Below are 17,524 nucleotides of genomic sequence, written 5' to 3' on the forward strand. Positions count from 1 at the left end.
ACACAAGTGTTAGTTAGCTAGGAGGTGTGAATGATTTGCAGCAGTGCCGGCGGGTGTACACAAGTACCATCTAAATATAGGCAATGCTGTTGGCGGCGGATCGAGCGGGAGTGGGGGGAGTTAAAATTGTGGTTTAATTGAAGTTGTATGGAAATTTTAGCGGGAGAATACTTGGGGGTTTGGGAAAGTGATGAATTTCAGAAGCAGCCAACTAAAAAGGAGAACGGGAGCTACCGCCCGTCATGCATTGTCCCACTTTATAGAATGGGTATGGTTGCCAAAACGAGGGCCCTTTTCAAGAACCCTAATGAACACGTCTCTAAATATATATCGGGCAATTTATTATTCAATTTTCAATTAGTCTATTTCAGCAACTCTCGTTTTAATTCTGGCTGTACCTGAATCAGCTGCTTTCCTTTAGGGTATCCTCTTACTAACTGGGAAAGCGAAAGATTTTATATTTTCTCATTTTCTCAATAAACAATTTAATAATTAATTATCCGACTGTTTGGGGAGCAACACTGTTCAAGAGTTCAGGACTTAAATAGCCTTCAAGGCTGAGGTAATAGTCGTCCAATGGCCAAATATTAGAAGACTGTTGTGAACTTAAGGCGAAAGGATTCTTATAGCCGGATGTAGATAGCTTTTTCAGAGATTTTTGCTTCCTGCAATTATTCCAGTTTAAAAAAACACGAACGACACTTTTCTGACAAATTTCAACTTTAAATTTTGAGCTAAGCGATTCGTCAGGCTAACCTAGATCATTATCAATAACTTTTGCGTAATTGTTAATCTTTAAATTACAAATTACAAAAAAAACGCTTTGTTTATTGTACTACAATAACATCTGTAACAATGTGCGTCCTTTTAACTTTATTCGTACATAAATATCCCCATTCTCGTAAAATAATTAATTAGTATTTAGAGAAGCAGAATGTATTGACACTGATTGTAGTTGATCTTCATCTAAAAGTGCAAGCTACATCCCGTGACGGATGAATATTTTTCTACTTCATGACAATATTTGTATCCTAATCGCTTTTATGAAAAGAAGATAAAATTATTAAAGCTGCGGATATTTAAAGCGCAGGTAAGTTTAATGAAATGAAAACACCCTCAGGACTAAAAAGAAAAAAGAAAAATGGTTCCGTTCCGCTCATCCTTGTTCCTTGTCTATAGATAGTCTTCCTCAGTCCAGTAATTTTATAATTTTGTTAGCCGAGTTCATAGTGGCGGGCAGGAGTTTGGCGGGTTTGGTTACATAAGAGAAGGAGGCGGGTAGTTTGGTGAATAGCCCGCCAAGGTATTCCATCCGGTAGTCAATACAGAACAACCTCCTCTCCAACTCTAATATCATCACTTCCGCCAGAACCAACTCCCCGAGATATACCTAACCCTTTCCACATATCTCTCTCTCTCTACCATACTCCTTCCATCAACACCCAAACTCAACGCAACCATCAGCATCATGAATCTTGATGAATAGAATTGAAAATCAACTTGGCATATCGTAGGCATGAATTCCCGTTACAAACATCCCTCCGAACATCGAACTAAAATACATTCTACCTTCCCCCTTGGGTCCATGGTATCACGGGCTAGAGTTGAGAGAATGAGTCATGCTTGTGGTGTGGATATTACACACACACTTAGACTTCAGTAGATAGTAGTGGAGGGGGAGGAACAAGATGAACAAGAAGTCCTGTTGTGAAGGGTTGAATGAACACACTAGAGTTTACTAGTGTAGCGCTAGAGTCGAACGAAACACTAGTCTAGGACAGCAGAATTTGGCCCATTTCTGATTCCCCTTCCCGTTGCAGCATATTAATAACCTACTGAGTTAGAAAGCGCCTTATACATGAGAATTTGAGCCAATAGGAAACTACTGTAACTTATTCTGTTATCAAAGTCACTTTAACTAGCGAGAAGCCAGGGAATACTCGTACTGTATAAATTTAAACATAGTTCATTAATAAAGCAAGCGTTAACACTTTCCCATGATTATTTATATATTTCAAATTGTACATATATAAATTTAAAATGAACTGAAAATTTATTACTACGTTGCTATTCGTTCCTAATTTTAGGCATTGCTAAAAAGATGGCGATAAACACCATATTTCTCTTCTTTTTTTTAGGTTAGTTTTGAAATAACGACAAATTTTTGTCCCAAAAGTACTATTAATAATCCTTTATCCACCTATTAAGGACTTCCTGTTCCACAGCAAAGGACATCCTTTAAGGATCTATTCTAGGTCACAGCCCAATTTATACTTACATCAACCCCTCCTTAAATGAATTTATTTTTACCCTTTAATTGGGGAATTGAAACTATGAGTGAATAGACTTACTTTTAGCCATGGATGCAAACTGAAAAACGTCTGCATCAAGTGCAAACTAAAAATTAATCATGGTAAAAATACTACTTCAATAGTTTTTACGAACTTATATTAAGAAATAAGATCGACCAAGTCTGTAACATCAAGCCCGGCTTTACTAAATGGTTATTTGGGATTGAAAATCACTTGTTTCGAACGATCTAGGATAGAATTCCGAATTTTGCCAGTTCTGCTGCACTTGTATTATAAATAAGATCGTCCCAGTCTGAAACAACATCATAATATGGAGTTTTAGAGCTTTTGAAGGTACTGATTTCGATAGAGATCTCCAACAATTTGGGTGTTTGTTGTTTTTTTTAAAAAAATGAACTACTGATTTTGTCTGGCTAAAGATGTTACTTCTCGGGGTGGAAAAACCAAGGCCTGAGAGCTTTACCCAGGAGTTATTCTCCAGAATTAAGAGTCTGATTAAACAGACGGGTCTGGAGGGTAAGCTCTAAAGTCGGCGAGCCACAATAGATCCAAAGGGGTCGCAGTGGCGTAGGCCTTGAGGCCGCCTTAATTTAATCTATTCTATTGCCCCAATGCAGTTTAGCTAACAGCAGTTCCTAAGTTCTTTGTCTAGACGACAACTCGTTCTTCATCGTTTAAACAATGTAAATAAAAAAGGTTCTAAAAATTAGATAACCATCTTGTTTTTGTTTTTATTAAAGAAGTCTTTGAGTTCATTCACACTCCCTAAAACATTAAGGTAGTATAATGATACTTCAGTTAAAAGAATGAAAGAGAGATAGATTGGAAGTGACGCCCAAAACAAATCACAGCCATCTTTCAAGATACTTAAGTAAAAGAAACTTAATTTCCAGAAGATCATTTTTCATTTAAAGGAGACTTTTTCCCATTTAGTTTTCATTCATTTAAAGAAAAAGGAAGTAATTCCTTAATCCTTTGTCTCTTTTTTCTCTTATTTTCTTAATTTAGGGAAAAACTTTTCCTTTTTTTCCCTTTTCTTATCAGTTATAAGTGGTATAAAGATTAAAAATAACTGAGGTGTCAGTCTGTTTCCAGTTCCGCTATTCTTATCTCTTAAGACTGTTCTTCAGTGTACTTAAACTAAACATAGGGCGAGGTAAGGAAAAAAAAAACCATCCCCCAGGCACATCTTGTATTGATGAAGAGTAATCTTTTTTTTTCCTCCAACTTCAGTCTTATCATTCCCTTCAAAGTAAAGGTAAAAGTGGTTGAAAGGAGGCATAGAAGAAGTAGAAGATCCTTGGAGAGTAAAGGTGAATTGTAAAGAGTAAGGGGGAAGATCTCTTTGGGGTAAGTTGTGGCTAATCTTTCGCTCTCTGTTCCAGTTACTCACAGTTTCTTCACTGCTCTAAAAGTCTTAGGAAGATCTGCAGAAATCTAAAGGTGAATTCTATGGTGAAGGAAGTTCCCAAGTACGATGTGAAATGGTTTAGCTCCATCAAAATTGTATAAAACTCACTTAGCCCTTCAATACTGAAAAGAAAAAAGGTAGTAGAAAGTAGGACGGATGGGGTCCAAGGGTAACACTTGACTAGACAGACAAAGTGACAGCAAGCAGGACAGAAAGAGATATTGACGGAGTCGAAAGTGATTGGCTTGAAAAGAGGATGGTAAGTTTTGACGTGCTTCAACTTCAATCTGAGGCTGGGATAGAGGAGGGTGGGGGGAATTTTCTTCCTTCTTTCCTGGGTATGGTGGTAGGATTCCCCTCAGCACACTATCACAGGACGTAACATCGCCCTGCAGGATACGTGACTTACGGGCCAGGATCAAGTATGTCACAACCATCGCAAAGTTATAAGATCCTTCAACGTTGACATGGCCGATCCAACTTATAAATACCTACCTCTTTCACGCACACACTCACACATGCGTAACACACCAATCAGAATTTATGTTTATGTGCCTAGAATCTAAATGAACGGATCTATATGAGGTACAAATCTCGCAAATTGTCTTAATTTATGCATTAAAAAATTTAAGATGCTCAATAATTTTGATGGTTTAAGCAGCAATTATCAGGCATTTCTTATTAGATTTTTAAACATGATTTAGACTACATTTTCTTTTTAGAGCAGATCTTATGTACATGCCGATTGTCTGGTTTGAGTTAAACATTTTTGAAGGAATATTCGTTTGAGATCTCTTAGTCTGGAAAAAGAGTGTTTTTACAAATAGTTTCTTTACGTGGTCAACATCATTTAAGAACGGCAATTCACGTAAAATTCCAATATTGAGATTTCAAAACGGTGCCACCCCCAAAGATGATAAAAATGTAGATCTCTCAACTTTTATTAAAAACGTTTTCCAATGATAATTCTTCTTAAGAAAGGCCTGGGAAAAGAGTTGGCTTAAATTGATCTCATTTTTTGTTTGCCATTCGTGTAATCATTTTTTGCCATTATCTAAAACTAACACTGAAATTCAAACAAATAAAAACTAGTCGTATCTTAAGTTTTTTTTGTTAAACAGAACTTTTTCTCACTCTCACTCTAATACCGCCAAGCGGAGATTTATTTCCTGTCGGATAAGGATTGTGTGCTATAGGTTTAAATAGTGAACGCTAAGTTTAGTTGTGATGTTCAACGCTTGAATAATGTAGCGCAGTTATCGCTGGTGAGAAACTTTTATTTCACACTTTTGTACATTTTGTTGATACAAGTGTCGGCTAAATTATAATTCCATAATCAGGTGATCTACAATTAAAATAAAGTACAGAAATAACAATTAAACTTTATAGCTGTACTCGTGCTTACGTCATTGTTTTTTGTTATTCTATTTGAATGGAATAATACCAGTAAAATGGTAACTGTTTATCTTGAGCCTTGAAGCACCATTTTTTGTTCAATTTTCAGTGAAATATACAAGCAGAAAATCATTTAAACTCGGTGTTTTTATAGCTCTTTGCTGTTGTGTAAACTTGAAACAATCGATTGCAATTCATAAATGCGTGGAAAAATGTAAACATGAGTAAATATTAGTTTTCAACGGGTGAAAATTTACTGAATGCGTTTGATTATTTTCTGATTACGTTAAGCAGTTTAGAGTAGATAGTTGGTGAAAGCGGATAATTTATTTAAAGAATAGAATTAGAAATGAAGATCTGAGAAGTGTAGTCTTTAAATACATTTTGACATAACTAAATTAAAGACTGGAATAAAAAGACAACTAGATAGACAATTGTAATGGCCAAGCAAACTGGCATAGAAAGAACTTATTTGGAAACAGTTTAGTCACTGCGATGCATCTGTTTTCTGAGCCTGCAGTGGCCAGTTTCATAGCTTCTGACTGCACTCATATACTTATTACATTAAAACTGTTCGGTTAGACAGTTGTGTAAGGGTTGATCGTCAAAAAGTATACGGAAAAGCGTAACGTTGAAAAATACCCAACTTTGACAATTTTTTACTCTTTTTCTATTCAAGATAAAATTCCTACATTTTCTCCATATTACAGAGCGAATCCTCCTTTATAATTATAATTTTTTGCGACAACACGGATCTAATAGATTTCGGGGAAAAAGCTGCCCAACAATTGGAAAAAACGGCATTTTCAAAGATTGTTCTTGTACTTTCTACTTTGTTACCTTCTTTATAAACAACTTATTAATACTAAGCGTTCAAAGATTTTGTAGTGAAATAACTAACAGATAACATGATCAAGAAAAACAAACTTATTGATCCCTGTACGTACTTTTAAAGCTTCTAAAGATCGTAAGAGATTTCCTAGCGGAAAGCATTTCTATTCAAAGTTCATCTATCTAACGAAGTTAAAAGGTAAACAACTTGGAGCACTAATTAATTAATTTAAAAAAAACAAAACTAAAAGATAAAATTAAAGAAAAAAAAGAACGAAAAAGTTCGTAGAGAAGAAGGCGGAAGATATAAAAAGTGTAAGTCCAACTTGACATATATGTCGGTGTTAGCAGCGTTATGTTTCTGATTAATGGGTGTAACACGGGAATATATTACCTTCTGTCACTCCACATCTGTTTCCTGTATCTATCTGCTTATTATATATTTATATATAATACACAATTTTATATATTCACCTACACCGAATACACCTTTTTAACCATTAAACTAATTATAACTTTATTATTTATACTTCTTTCTATTAAATTTTCAGATTGTTCAATTTTAGATTTTTCTTCATTTTATTTAGATATCACGAAGTTCTGATTGATATAAGGAGAAAAATAAATCCATTGGAAAAATTCGGAATTCTGGCCTAGATCGTTTGAAAAAAAGTGGTTTTCCTCTTCAAATAACCATTTGGTAGAGCCAGGGCTGGAACTAACTGACTAGCCCGACCTCATTTTAAAATATACGTTCAAAACACAGTGGAAAAAGTCAGAATTCTGGTTCTAGATTGTTCCAAAAAGAGATTTTCAATCTTAAATAACCATTTAGCAAAACCGGGCTGGATGTTACAGATTGGGTCGATCTTATTTCATAATACATGTTCAAAAAGTCTGGAAAAAGTTGGAATTTAGGCCTAGACAGTTCAAAAAAAGTGATTCTCACTCTTAAATAACCATTTAGTAAAGCAGGGCTGGAGATGTTAAAGATTGGGTCGATCTTATTTCATAATATAAGTTCAAATCACTGTAGAAAAAGTTGGAATTTAGGCCTAGATCATTCAAAAAAAGTGATTTCCAATCTCAAATAACCATTTAGTTAAGCCGTGCTGGATGTTACAGACTGGGTCGATCTTATTTCACAATACAAGTTCAAAAAGTCTGAAAACAGTTGGAATTTAGGCCTAGATCATTCAAAAAAAGTGATTTCCAATCTCAACTTACCATTTAGTTAAGCCGTGCTGGATGTTACAGACTGGGTCGATCTTATTTCACAATACAAGTTCAAAAAGTCTGAAAACAGTTGGAATTTAGGCCTAGATCATTCAAAAAAAGTGATTTTCAATCTTAAATTACCATTTAGTAAAGCCGGGCTGGATGTTACAGACTGGGTTGATCTTATTTCATAATACAAGTTCAAAAAGTCTGGAAAAAGTTGGAATTTAGGCCTAGATCATTCAAAAAAAGTGATTTCCAATCTCAAATAACCATTTAGTTAAGCCGTGCTGGATGTTACAGACTGGGTCGATCTTATTTCACAATACAAGTTCAAAAAGTCTGAAAACAGTTGGAATTTAGGCCTAGATCATTCAAAAAAAGTGATTTCCAATCTCAAATAACCATTTAGTTAAGCCGTGCTGGATGTTACAGACTGGGTCGATCTTATTTCACAAGTTCAAAAAGTCTGAAAACAGTTGGAATTTAGGCCTAGATCATTCAAAAAAAGTGATTTCCAATCTCAACTTACCATTTAGTTAAGCCGTGCTGGATGTTACAGACTGGGTCGATCTTATTTCACAATACAAGTTCAAAAAGTCTGAAAACAGTTGGAATTTAGGCCTAGATCATTCAAAAAAAGTGATTTTCAATCTTAAATTACCATTTAGTAAAGCCGGGCTGGATGTTACAGACTGGGTTGATCTTATTTCATAATACAAGTTCAAAAAGTCTGGAAAAAGTTGGAATTTAGGCCTAGATCATTCAAAAAAAGTGATTTCCAATCTCAAATAACCATTTAGTTAAGCCGTGCTGGATGTTACAGACTGGGTCGATCTTATTTCACAATACAAGTTCAAAAAGTCTGAAAACAGTTGGAATTTAGGCCTAGATCATTCAAAAAAAGTGATTTCCAATCTCAAATAACCATTTAGTTAAGCCGTGCTGGATGTTACAGACTGGGTCGATCTTATTTCACAATACAAGTTCAAAAAGTCTGAAAACAGTTGGAATTTAGGCCTAGATCATTCAAAAAAAGTGATTTCCAATCTCAACTTACCATTTAGTTAAGCCGTGCTGGATGTTACAGACTGGGTCGATCTTATTTCACAATACAAGTTCAAAAAGTCTGAAAACAGTTGGAATTTAGGCCTAGATCATTCAAAAAAAGTGATTTCCAATCTCAAATAACCATTTAGTTAAGCCGTGCTGGATGTTACAGACTGGGTCGATCTTATTTCACAAGTTCAAAAAGTCTGAAAACAGTTGGAATTTAGGCCTAGATCATTCAAAAAAAGTGATTTCCCATCTCAAATAACCATTTAGTTAAGCCGTGCTGGATGTTACAGACTGGGTCGATCTTATTTCACAATACAAGTTCAAAAAGTCTGAAAACAGTTGGAATTTAGGCCTAGATCATTCAAAAAAAGTGATTTCCAATCTCAACTTACCATTTAGTTAAGCCGTGCTGGATGTTACAGACCGGGTCGATCTTATTTCACAATACAAGTTCAAAAAGTCTGAAAACAGTTGGAATTTAGGCCTAGATCATTCAAAAAAAGTGATTTCCAATCTCAACTTACCATTTAGTTAAGCCGTGCTGGATGTTACAGACTGGGTCGATCTTATTTCACAATACAAGTTCAAAAAGTCTGAAAACAGTTGGAATTTAGGCCTAGATCATTCAAAAAAAGTGATTTCCAATCTCAAATAACCATTTAGTTAAGCCGTGCTGGATGTTACAGACTGGGTCGATCTTATTTCACAATACAAGTTCAAAAAGTCTGAAAACAGTTGGAATTTAGGCCTAGATCATTCAAAAAAAGTGATTTCCAATCTCAACTTACCATTTAGTTAAGCCGTGCTGGATGTTACAGACTGGGTCGATCTTATTTCACAATACAAGTTCAAAAAGTCTGAAAACAGTTGGAATTTAGGCCTAGATCATTCAAAAAAAGTGATTTCCAATCTCAAATAACCATTTAGTTAAGCCGTGCTGGATGTTACAGACTGGGTCGATCTTATTTCACAATACAAGTTCAAAAAGTCTGAAAACAGTTGGAATTTAGGCCTAGATCATTCAAAAAAAGTGATTTCCAATCTCAACTTACCATTTAGTTAAGCCGTGCTGGATGTTACAGACTGGGTCGATCTTATTTCACAATACAAGTTCAAAAAGTCTGAAAACAGTTGGAATTTAGGCCTAGATCATTCAAAAAAAGTGATTTCCAATCTCAAATAACCATTTAGTTAAGCCGTGCTGGATGTTACAGACTGGGTCGATCTTATTTCACAATACAAGTTCAAAAAGTCTGAAAACAGTTGGAATTTAGGCCTAGATCATTCAAAAAAAGTGATTTCCAATCTCAACTTACCATTTAGTTAAGCCGTGCTGGATGTTACAGACCGGGTCGATCTTATTTCACAATACAAGTTCAAAAAGTCTGAAAACAGTTGGAATTTAGGCCTAGATCATTCAAAAAAAGTGATTTCCAATCTCAACTTACCATTTAGTTAAGCCGTGCTGGATGTTACAGACTGGGTCGATCTTATTTCACAATACAAGTTCAAAAAGTCTGAAAACAGTTGGAATTTAGGCCTAGATCATTCAAAAAAAGTGATTTCCAATCTCAACTTACCATTTAGTTAAGCCGTGCTGGATGTTACAGACTGGGTCGATCTTATTTCACAATACAAGTTCAAAAAGTCTGAAAACAGTTGGAATTTAGGCCTAGATCATTCAAAAAAAGTGATTTCCAATCTCAAATAACCATTTAGTTAAGCCGTGCTGGATGTTACAGACTGGGTCGATCTTATTTCACAATACAAGTTCAAAAAGTCTGAAAACAGTTGGAATTTAGGCCTAGATCATTCAAAAAAAGTGATTTCCAATCTCAACTTACCATTTAGTTAAGCCGTGCTGGATGTTACAGACTGGGTCGATCTTATTTCACAATACAAGTTCAAAAAGTCTGAAAACAGTTGGAATTTAGGCCTAGATCATTCAAAAAAAGTGATTTCCAATCTCAAATAACCATTTAGTTAAGCCGTGCTGGATGTTACAGACTGGGTCGATCTTATTTCACAATACAAGTTCAAAAAGTCTGAAAACAGTTGGAATTTAGGCCTAGATCATTCAAAAAAAGTGATTTCCAATCTCAACTTACCATTTAGTTAAGCCGTGCTGGATGTTACAGACTGGGTCGATCTTATTTCACAATACAAGTTCAAAAAGTCTGAAAACAGTTGGAATTTAGGCCTAGATCATTCAAAAAAAGTGATTTCCAATCTCAAATAACCATTTAGTTAAGCCGTGCTGGATGTTACAGACTGGGTCGATCTTATTTCACAATACAAGTTCAAAAAGTCTGAAAACAGTTGGAATTTAGGCCTAGATCATTCAAAAAAAGTGATTTCCAATCTCAACTTACCATTTAGTTAAGCCGTGCTGGATGTTACAGACCGGGTCGATCTTATTTCACAATACAAGTTCAAAAAGTCTGAAAACAGTTGGAATTTAGGCCTAGATCATTCAAAAAAAGTGATTTCCAATCTCAACTTACCATTTAGTTAAGCCGTGCTGGATGTTACAGACTGGGTCGATCTTATTTCACAATACAAGTTCAAAAAGTCTGAAAACAGTTGGAATTTAGGCCTAGATCATTCAAAAAAAGTGATTTCCAATCTCAACTTACCATTTAGTTAAGCCGTGCTGGATGTTACAGACTGGGTCGATCTTATTTCACAATACAAGTTCAAAAAGTCTGAAAACAGTTGGAATTTAGGCCTAGATCATTCAAAAAAAGTGATTTCCAATCTCAACTTACCATTTAGTTAAGCCGTGCTGGATGTTACAGACTGGGTCGATCTTATTTCACAATACAAGTTCAAAAAGTCTGAAAACAGTTGGAATTTAGGCCTAGATCATTCAAAAAAAGTGATTTCCAATCTCAACTTACCATTTAGTTAAGCCGTGCTGGATGTTACAGACTGGGTCGATCTTATTTCACAATACAAGTTCAAAAAGTCTGAAAACAGTTGGAATTTAGGCCTAGATCATTCAAAAAAAGTGATTTCCAATCTCAAATAACCATTTAGTTAAGCCGTGCTGGATGTTACAGACTGGGTCGATCTTATTTCACAATACAAGTTCAAAAAGTCTGAAAACAGTTGGAATTTAGGCCTAGATCATTCAAAAAAAGTGATTTCCAATCTCAACTTACCATTTAGTTAAGCCGTGCTGGATGTTACAGACCGGGTCGATCTTATTTCACAATACAAGTTCAAAAAGTCTGAAAACAGTTGGAATTTAGGCCTAGATCATTCAAAAAAAGTGATTTCCAATCTCAACTTACCATTTAGTTAAGCCGTGCTGGATGTTACAGACTGGGTCGATCTTATTTCACAATACAAGTTCAAAAAGTCTGAAAACAGTTGGAATTTAGGCCTAGATCATTCAAAAAAAGTGATTTCCAATCTCAAATAACCATTTAGTTAAGCCGTGCTGGATGTTACAGACTGGGTCGATCTTATTTCACAATACAAGTTCAAAAAGTCTGAAAACAGTTGGAATTTAGGCCTAGATCATTCAAAAAAAGTGATTTCCAATCTCAACTTACCATTTAGTTAAGCCGTGCTGGATGTTACAGACTGGGTCGATCTTATTTCACAATACAAGTTCAAAAAGTCTGAAAACAGTTGGAATTTAGGCCTAGATCATTCAAAAAAAGTGATTTCCAATCTCAAATAACCATTTAGTTAAGCCGTGCTGGATGTTACAGACTGGGTCGATCTTATTTCACAATACAAGTTCAAAAAGTCTGAAAACAGTTGGAATTTAGGCCTAGATCATTCAAAAAAAGTGATTTCCAATCTCAAATAACCATTTAGTTAAGCCGTGCTGGATGTTACAGACTGGGTCGATCTTATTTCACAAGTTCAAAAAGTCTGAAAACAGTTGGAATTTAGGCCTAGATCATTCAAAAAAAGTGATTTCCAATCTCAACTTACCATTTAGTTAAGCCGTGCTGGATGTTACAGACTGGGTCGATCTTATTTCACAATACAAGTTCAAAAAGTCTGAAAACAGTTGGAATTTAGGCCTAGATCATTCAAAAAAAGTGATTTTCAATCTTAAATTACCATTTAGTAAAGCCGGGCTGGATGTTACAGACTGGGTTGATCTTATTTCATAATACAAGTTCAAAAAGTCTGGAAAAAGTTGGAATTTAGGCCTAGATCATTCAAAAAAAGTGATTTCCAATCTCAAATAACCATTTAGTTAAGCCGTGCTGGATGTTACAGACTGGGTCGATCTTATTTCACAATACAAGTTCAAAAAGTCTGAAAACAGTTGGAATTTAGGCCTAGATCATTCAAAAAAAGTGATTTTCAATCTTAAATTACCATTTAGTAAAGCCGGGCTGGATGTTACAGACTGGGTTGATCTTATTTCATAATACAAGTTCAAAAAGTCTGGTAAAAGTTGAAATTTAGGCCTATATCGTTCAAAACTAGTGATTTCCAATCTTAAATTACCATTTAGTAAAGCCGGGCTGGATGTTACAGACTGGGTTGATCTTATTTCATAATACAAGTTCAAAAAGTCTGGTAAAAGTTGAAATTTAGGCCTAGATCATTCAAAAAAAGTGATTTCCAATCTCAAATAACCATTTAGTTAAGCCGTGCTGGATGTTACAGACTGGGTCGATCTTATTTCACAATACAAGTTCAAAAAGTCTGAAAACAGTTGGAATTTAGGCCTAGATCATTCAAAAAAAGTGATTTCCAATCTCAAATAACCATTTAGTTAAGCCGTGCTGGATGTTACAGACTGGGTCGATCTTATTTCACAAGTTCAAAAAGTCTGAAAACAGTTGGAATTTAGGCCTAGATCATTCAAAAAAAGTGATTTCCAATCTCAACTTACCATTTAGTTAAGCCGTGCTGGATGTTACAGACTGGGTCGATCTTATTTCACAATACAAGTTCAAAAAGTCTGAAAACAGTTGGAATTTAGGCCTAGATCATTCAAAAAAAGTGATTTTCAATCTTAAATTACCATTTAGTAAAGCCGGGCTGGATGTTACAGACTGGGTTGATCTTATTTCATAATACAAGTTCAAAAAGTCTGGAAAAAGTTGGAATTTAGGCCTAGATCATTCAAAAAAAGTGATTTCCAATCTCAAATAACCATTTAGTTAAGCCGTGCTGGATGTTACAGACTGGGTCGATCTTATTTCACAATACAAGTTCAAAAAGTCTGAAAACAGTTGGAATTTAGGCCTAGATCATTCAAAAAAAGTGATTTTCAATCTTAAATTACCATTTAGTAAAGCCGGGCTGGATGTTACAGACTGGGTTGATCTTATTTCATAATACAAGTTCAAAAAGTCTGGTAAAAGTTGAAATTTAGGCCTATATCGTTCAAAACTAGTGATTTCCAATCTTAAATTACCATTTAGTAAAGCCGGGCTGGATGTTACAGACTGGGTTGATCTTATTTCATAATACAAGTTCAAAAAGTCTGGTAAAAGTTGAAATTTAGGCCTAGATCGTTCAAAACTAGTGATTTCCAATCTTAAATAATCATTTATTGGAGCAGGTCTAAGGCTTACATTCAGGCTTGCCTTACTTCATAATAAATGGTTTAAAAATACTGTAAGAGAAAACACTGTGTTAGTAAGTAGAAGTTAAAATGTTCATTAAAAATTGAACCTTTTTATTTGATAGGTTCTAGCTGACGTCAAGTTGTCAAAGGCAAATATATTTCTAAGCAGAGACAGAGGGAAAGCAAGGAAGAATATGATTAGAGAGGTCAGGTTGACACCAAAGTCAATATGGCGTAGGGCAAAGAGGCAAAGGGCGTTTGGAAAATAATAATAATAAAGGGTGAAGGAGTGGAGGAGATGGTCGACTAGTTAATCTTTGGAGATCCGCGCGCCTGAGTGGGGTTTAACTTTCTGCCGGCCTAGTTTTGCAAAAGCCGACGACGCGACGGTTGCAATTTCCTGGTTAAGTATAGCACAGGGGCCGCTTTATTATACTACCCAGCATTCACCACCACCCATCCTCAGAGACCACACTGTGACTGAGGGACAAAACCCACAGAGTTTGGCCGGACTGGAGTGTGGGTATAACAGAGACTCATAACACTGTGGATACAGAAGTGGGTGGATGTTTTCAAAATTTATGACTAAACGAGTAAAACAGAATAGAGAGAGAGATAGTCGAGGGGTCGGTGGATAACCCAAAACTGAACAGGGTGAGGTGAACACACCAAGTGGGTGGGTGGAAGGGATTTAGTAACGCCACGGTCAAACCCCGAATTCTAACGACATGATTATTTCAGCTGCCCGTTGATCGTTCAATCTGAATACTAAACTTTCCCTGCTTATATTTATATATATATATTATACACGTCGAGAACGAGATCCAAAAATATACTCAAAACACTTCTCTTTTTTTTCGTCACAACACAGACTTTTCAAAAGAATGAATAGGGAATTGGGAAAATTACTATTGTTATCCCTTATAAAATACATGATTTATTGTTTTTAAAAAACTGACAAAGTCAACAATAGTCCAGGTCAATTGAGTCCATTGTTAGTGCTTAATTGATATTCTCCCCTCTCCCTCCCGAAAAGGGCAGAACAGATCCCCTCCCATCATTCTAATATCTATTCAGCACAATGCCTGATTTAACCTGGGCGCAACAAAATTTAAATTCCAAACACAAAATTAATAAATATAAACCTTTCATTCCACTCATAAATTTATCTACCCAGTGTATCAAATAAATATTTATTTATTGAAGGAAATACCAGAATTTAAATTCCCCTTTTTTTTACTTTTTTTGTGATGGATTTGGAACAAACAATGGAAATTCTTTCAAAATATTATCAAAGCAACCCTTTAGAAAACATGGCTGAGACCTATAGAGAGCCGAACTGTGGGGCGCCGCGGAACCATCCAATATCCACAGCATCCAATTCCTTCTTATCCTTAAGTCCTTCGCCACTCAGCGCTCCTTAAGACTTCAATTCAATATGTCTCTCCACCACAAAGACCACAGGTATCTCCTTTTCTGTACCAAACTAAATCCATTTTCGCCAGCTGGAATTTCTACAATAACCACAATCCCGATGCAAAAATTCTTTCTCTCCTTTTTACATTCACACATCTTGATCTATCCTCCACGCTGGTTAAACTGATGTGCGTCCTCGTAGCTTCCGATCTACAGAGTTTCAGCGTGAGCGTTGATCCCCTACCTCATGTGGTACACTAAAATGTACAAAAAAAAAAAAAAAAAAAAAAAAAATAGAAAATAGAGTTTCTGAGGAAGATACGCCGGCTGGTTCTGATCCTTAAGGATTGTATTGTGCCACACCTTTATGATGTATGCGGTGAGATCACAGGAAAGCGTTCCTGGAAGTAGCGAAAACGCTGACCCCCTTTCTCAAAAACGAAGGCTTTTGTTAGGGTCTCCTAGAAATGATTTGCGTTGCAATCGAGTGGTTGTGCTAAGAAACGTTTGGGCTCTTTGAGTTCCAAAGGAGATAGTAGCGCAAAAAGAACTAGTAGGGAAAGTCCTCAAAATAAAAGATCGAAACTATACAAGTATTTAAAGCAATTGTAATTTGCCATCATTTTCCAAGTTTACAAAAAACTCTATTACAATGTAAACTGAAACTATTCAAAAACTTTTGTAACTGGAACAACCATTATTAATTATGCCTAAATAAGAGTTTACACAGAAGCATAGGAAAAAAGAATTAGGAAAAGTTTGTTTCCCCCTAATACATATATATTATACATATAAAATATTTAAATGAACGTAACAAAAAAAAGTAAATATATAAAAAAAAAAAAACGCGAAGCGTGAGAAGTAAAAAGAGATTAAAACGTGTTAAAGAAACTTTGCCGGAAGATGGCGAAATTAAAATAGAAGATATAAACTTTTTAATGTAAAACATGGTGATATCGTATTATTTTTTCTTTTTCTTTTATAGATTTAAATAATGTTAACAATAATAAAGTAAATAAGAAAGTATGAGCTTCTAGCGGCGTCGCAAATACCATTTGCCTCCATCATCTTGTTCAAAAAGTTTATTGATTAAGAATAATAACATTTATAAACAGAGAATCCAAAAAAATATTCTTCCCAAAAGAGAGCTTTTATTCTACAAAATACTACGAACTGGAAAAGGAAGCAGTGAAATTCTTTGTCCTAACTACTTGATAGAGTCTTTGCAGCACAAAATGCTTGCACCAATTCAGTCCGCAAGATTCCAGTCAGACTACCACAAAAACAAAAATGTATATATTATGCAGGAAATGTGAACAACTTCTATCTCATTCAAATTGTGTTTTATTGTTTTTATCACTTTCACTAATGATCTGGTAATTATTAATAATAGCCAATAGAGGAAGTGGTGGTAATATGGAACCCATCCTTGTTTTTGACTTACCAATGTTATATAGTCCAAAAAATTGTATTGCTTTCTCTGGTAATTATTAGCTTTATATATTAGTCTTGCACTATTGTCTTCAAATTCACTCTCCTCCAACCACCAGATGAGCAACCTTCAATTTTATGGAAAAAGTGGAAAGTGGTGCCTCTGACTTGAGGTGCAGGTAATATGGAACACCTTAGTATTTTTATTGCAACTCGCCGTAGAGTGGTTTTAGGTGCAATGAATATTTTTACAGCATTTTTTAGCCCCATTTTAGATTCTTCTCCTTTTTTTGCTCCAGAAATATAAATGACTTGCTTGTAATGCTTGCAATATGGAACCCCATGATATTTTTCTACTGCGAGTGTAGAACAGGGTTCCACATTGCAAGCATCGTTATCTTGGATTTGACATGTCCACCAAACAAATCTGGGAGACATAAGAACTGATTCTCAAATGGAAATCGCTGCAATACACCCCTTTAAACCAATATATAGTGCGGATAACTACCACTATTTTGATAAACAAAACAAAAATAATAGTTTGAGCTTACCATCTTAAAGTTTTCGAGAATCGATAGAAACAAAATTGAAAATTTCAAGATGAAACATCCAACAACTGAACCAACCCACCTGCTTTGCACACTACCGTTATCTAGCTACAGTTTGAGCCGGATACTGTTAACACACGATCACTTGCTGCCAAAATATTATAGGGTTCCATAATACTAATACCAGCTGGGTTTCAGATTACCACCAATTCCTCTAAATTATTAGATGAATTTTATTTCATTTTTCAACTAAAACGTGACATATTACAAGCTATTAAATTTGCAGAGATAATTTCTAACACAATTTGAGGCTACAAATGATAAGAAGAGAGTAAGATATAATATCTTTATT

The 17,524-nt window shown here is 35.2% G+C and overlaps 1 protein-coding gene across 7 annotated transcripts in view; it reads right to left on the bottom strand.

Annotated features, from left to right (window-relative positions):
• The window catches only part of LOC141460300 (nucleolysin TIAR), a 1,257,025-nt gene that overhangs the window by 195,487 nt on the left and 1,044,014 nt on the right, over positions 1 to 17,524 (bottom strand). The gene's annotated exons all lie outside the window — the stretch shown is intronic.

The sequence above is a fragment of the Rhodnius prolixus genome, unplaced genomic scaffold, assembly GCF_049639745.1.
Source record: "Rhodnius prolixus isolate KJV_2025 unplaced genomic scaffold, Rpr scaffold_6, whole genome shotgun sequence".
Lineage (NCBI taxonomy): Eukaryota > Metazoa > Arthropoda > Insecta > Hemiptera > Reduviidae > Rhodnius > Rhodnius prolixus.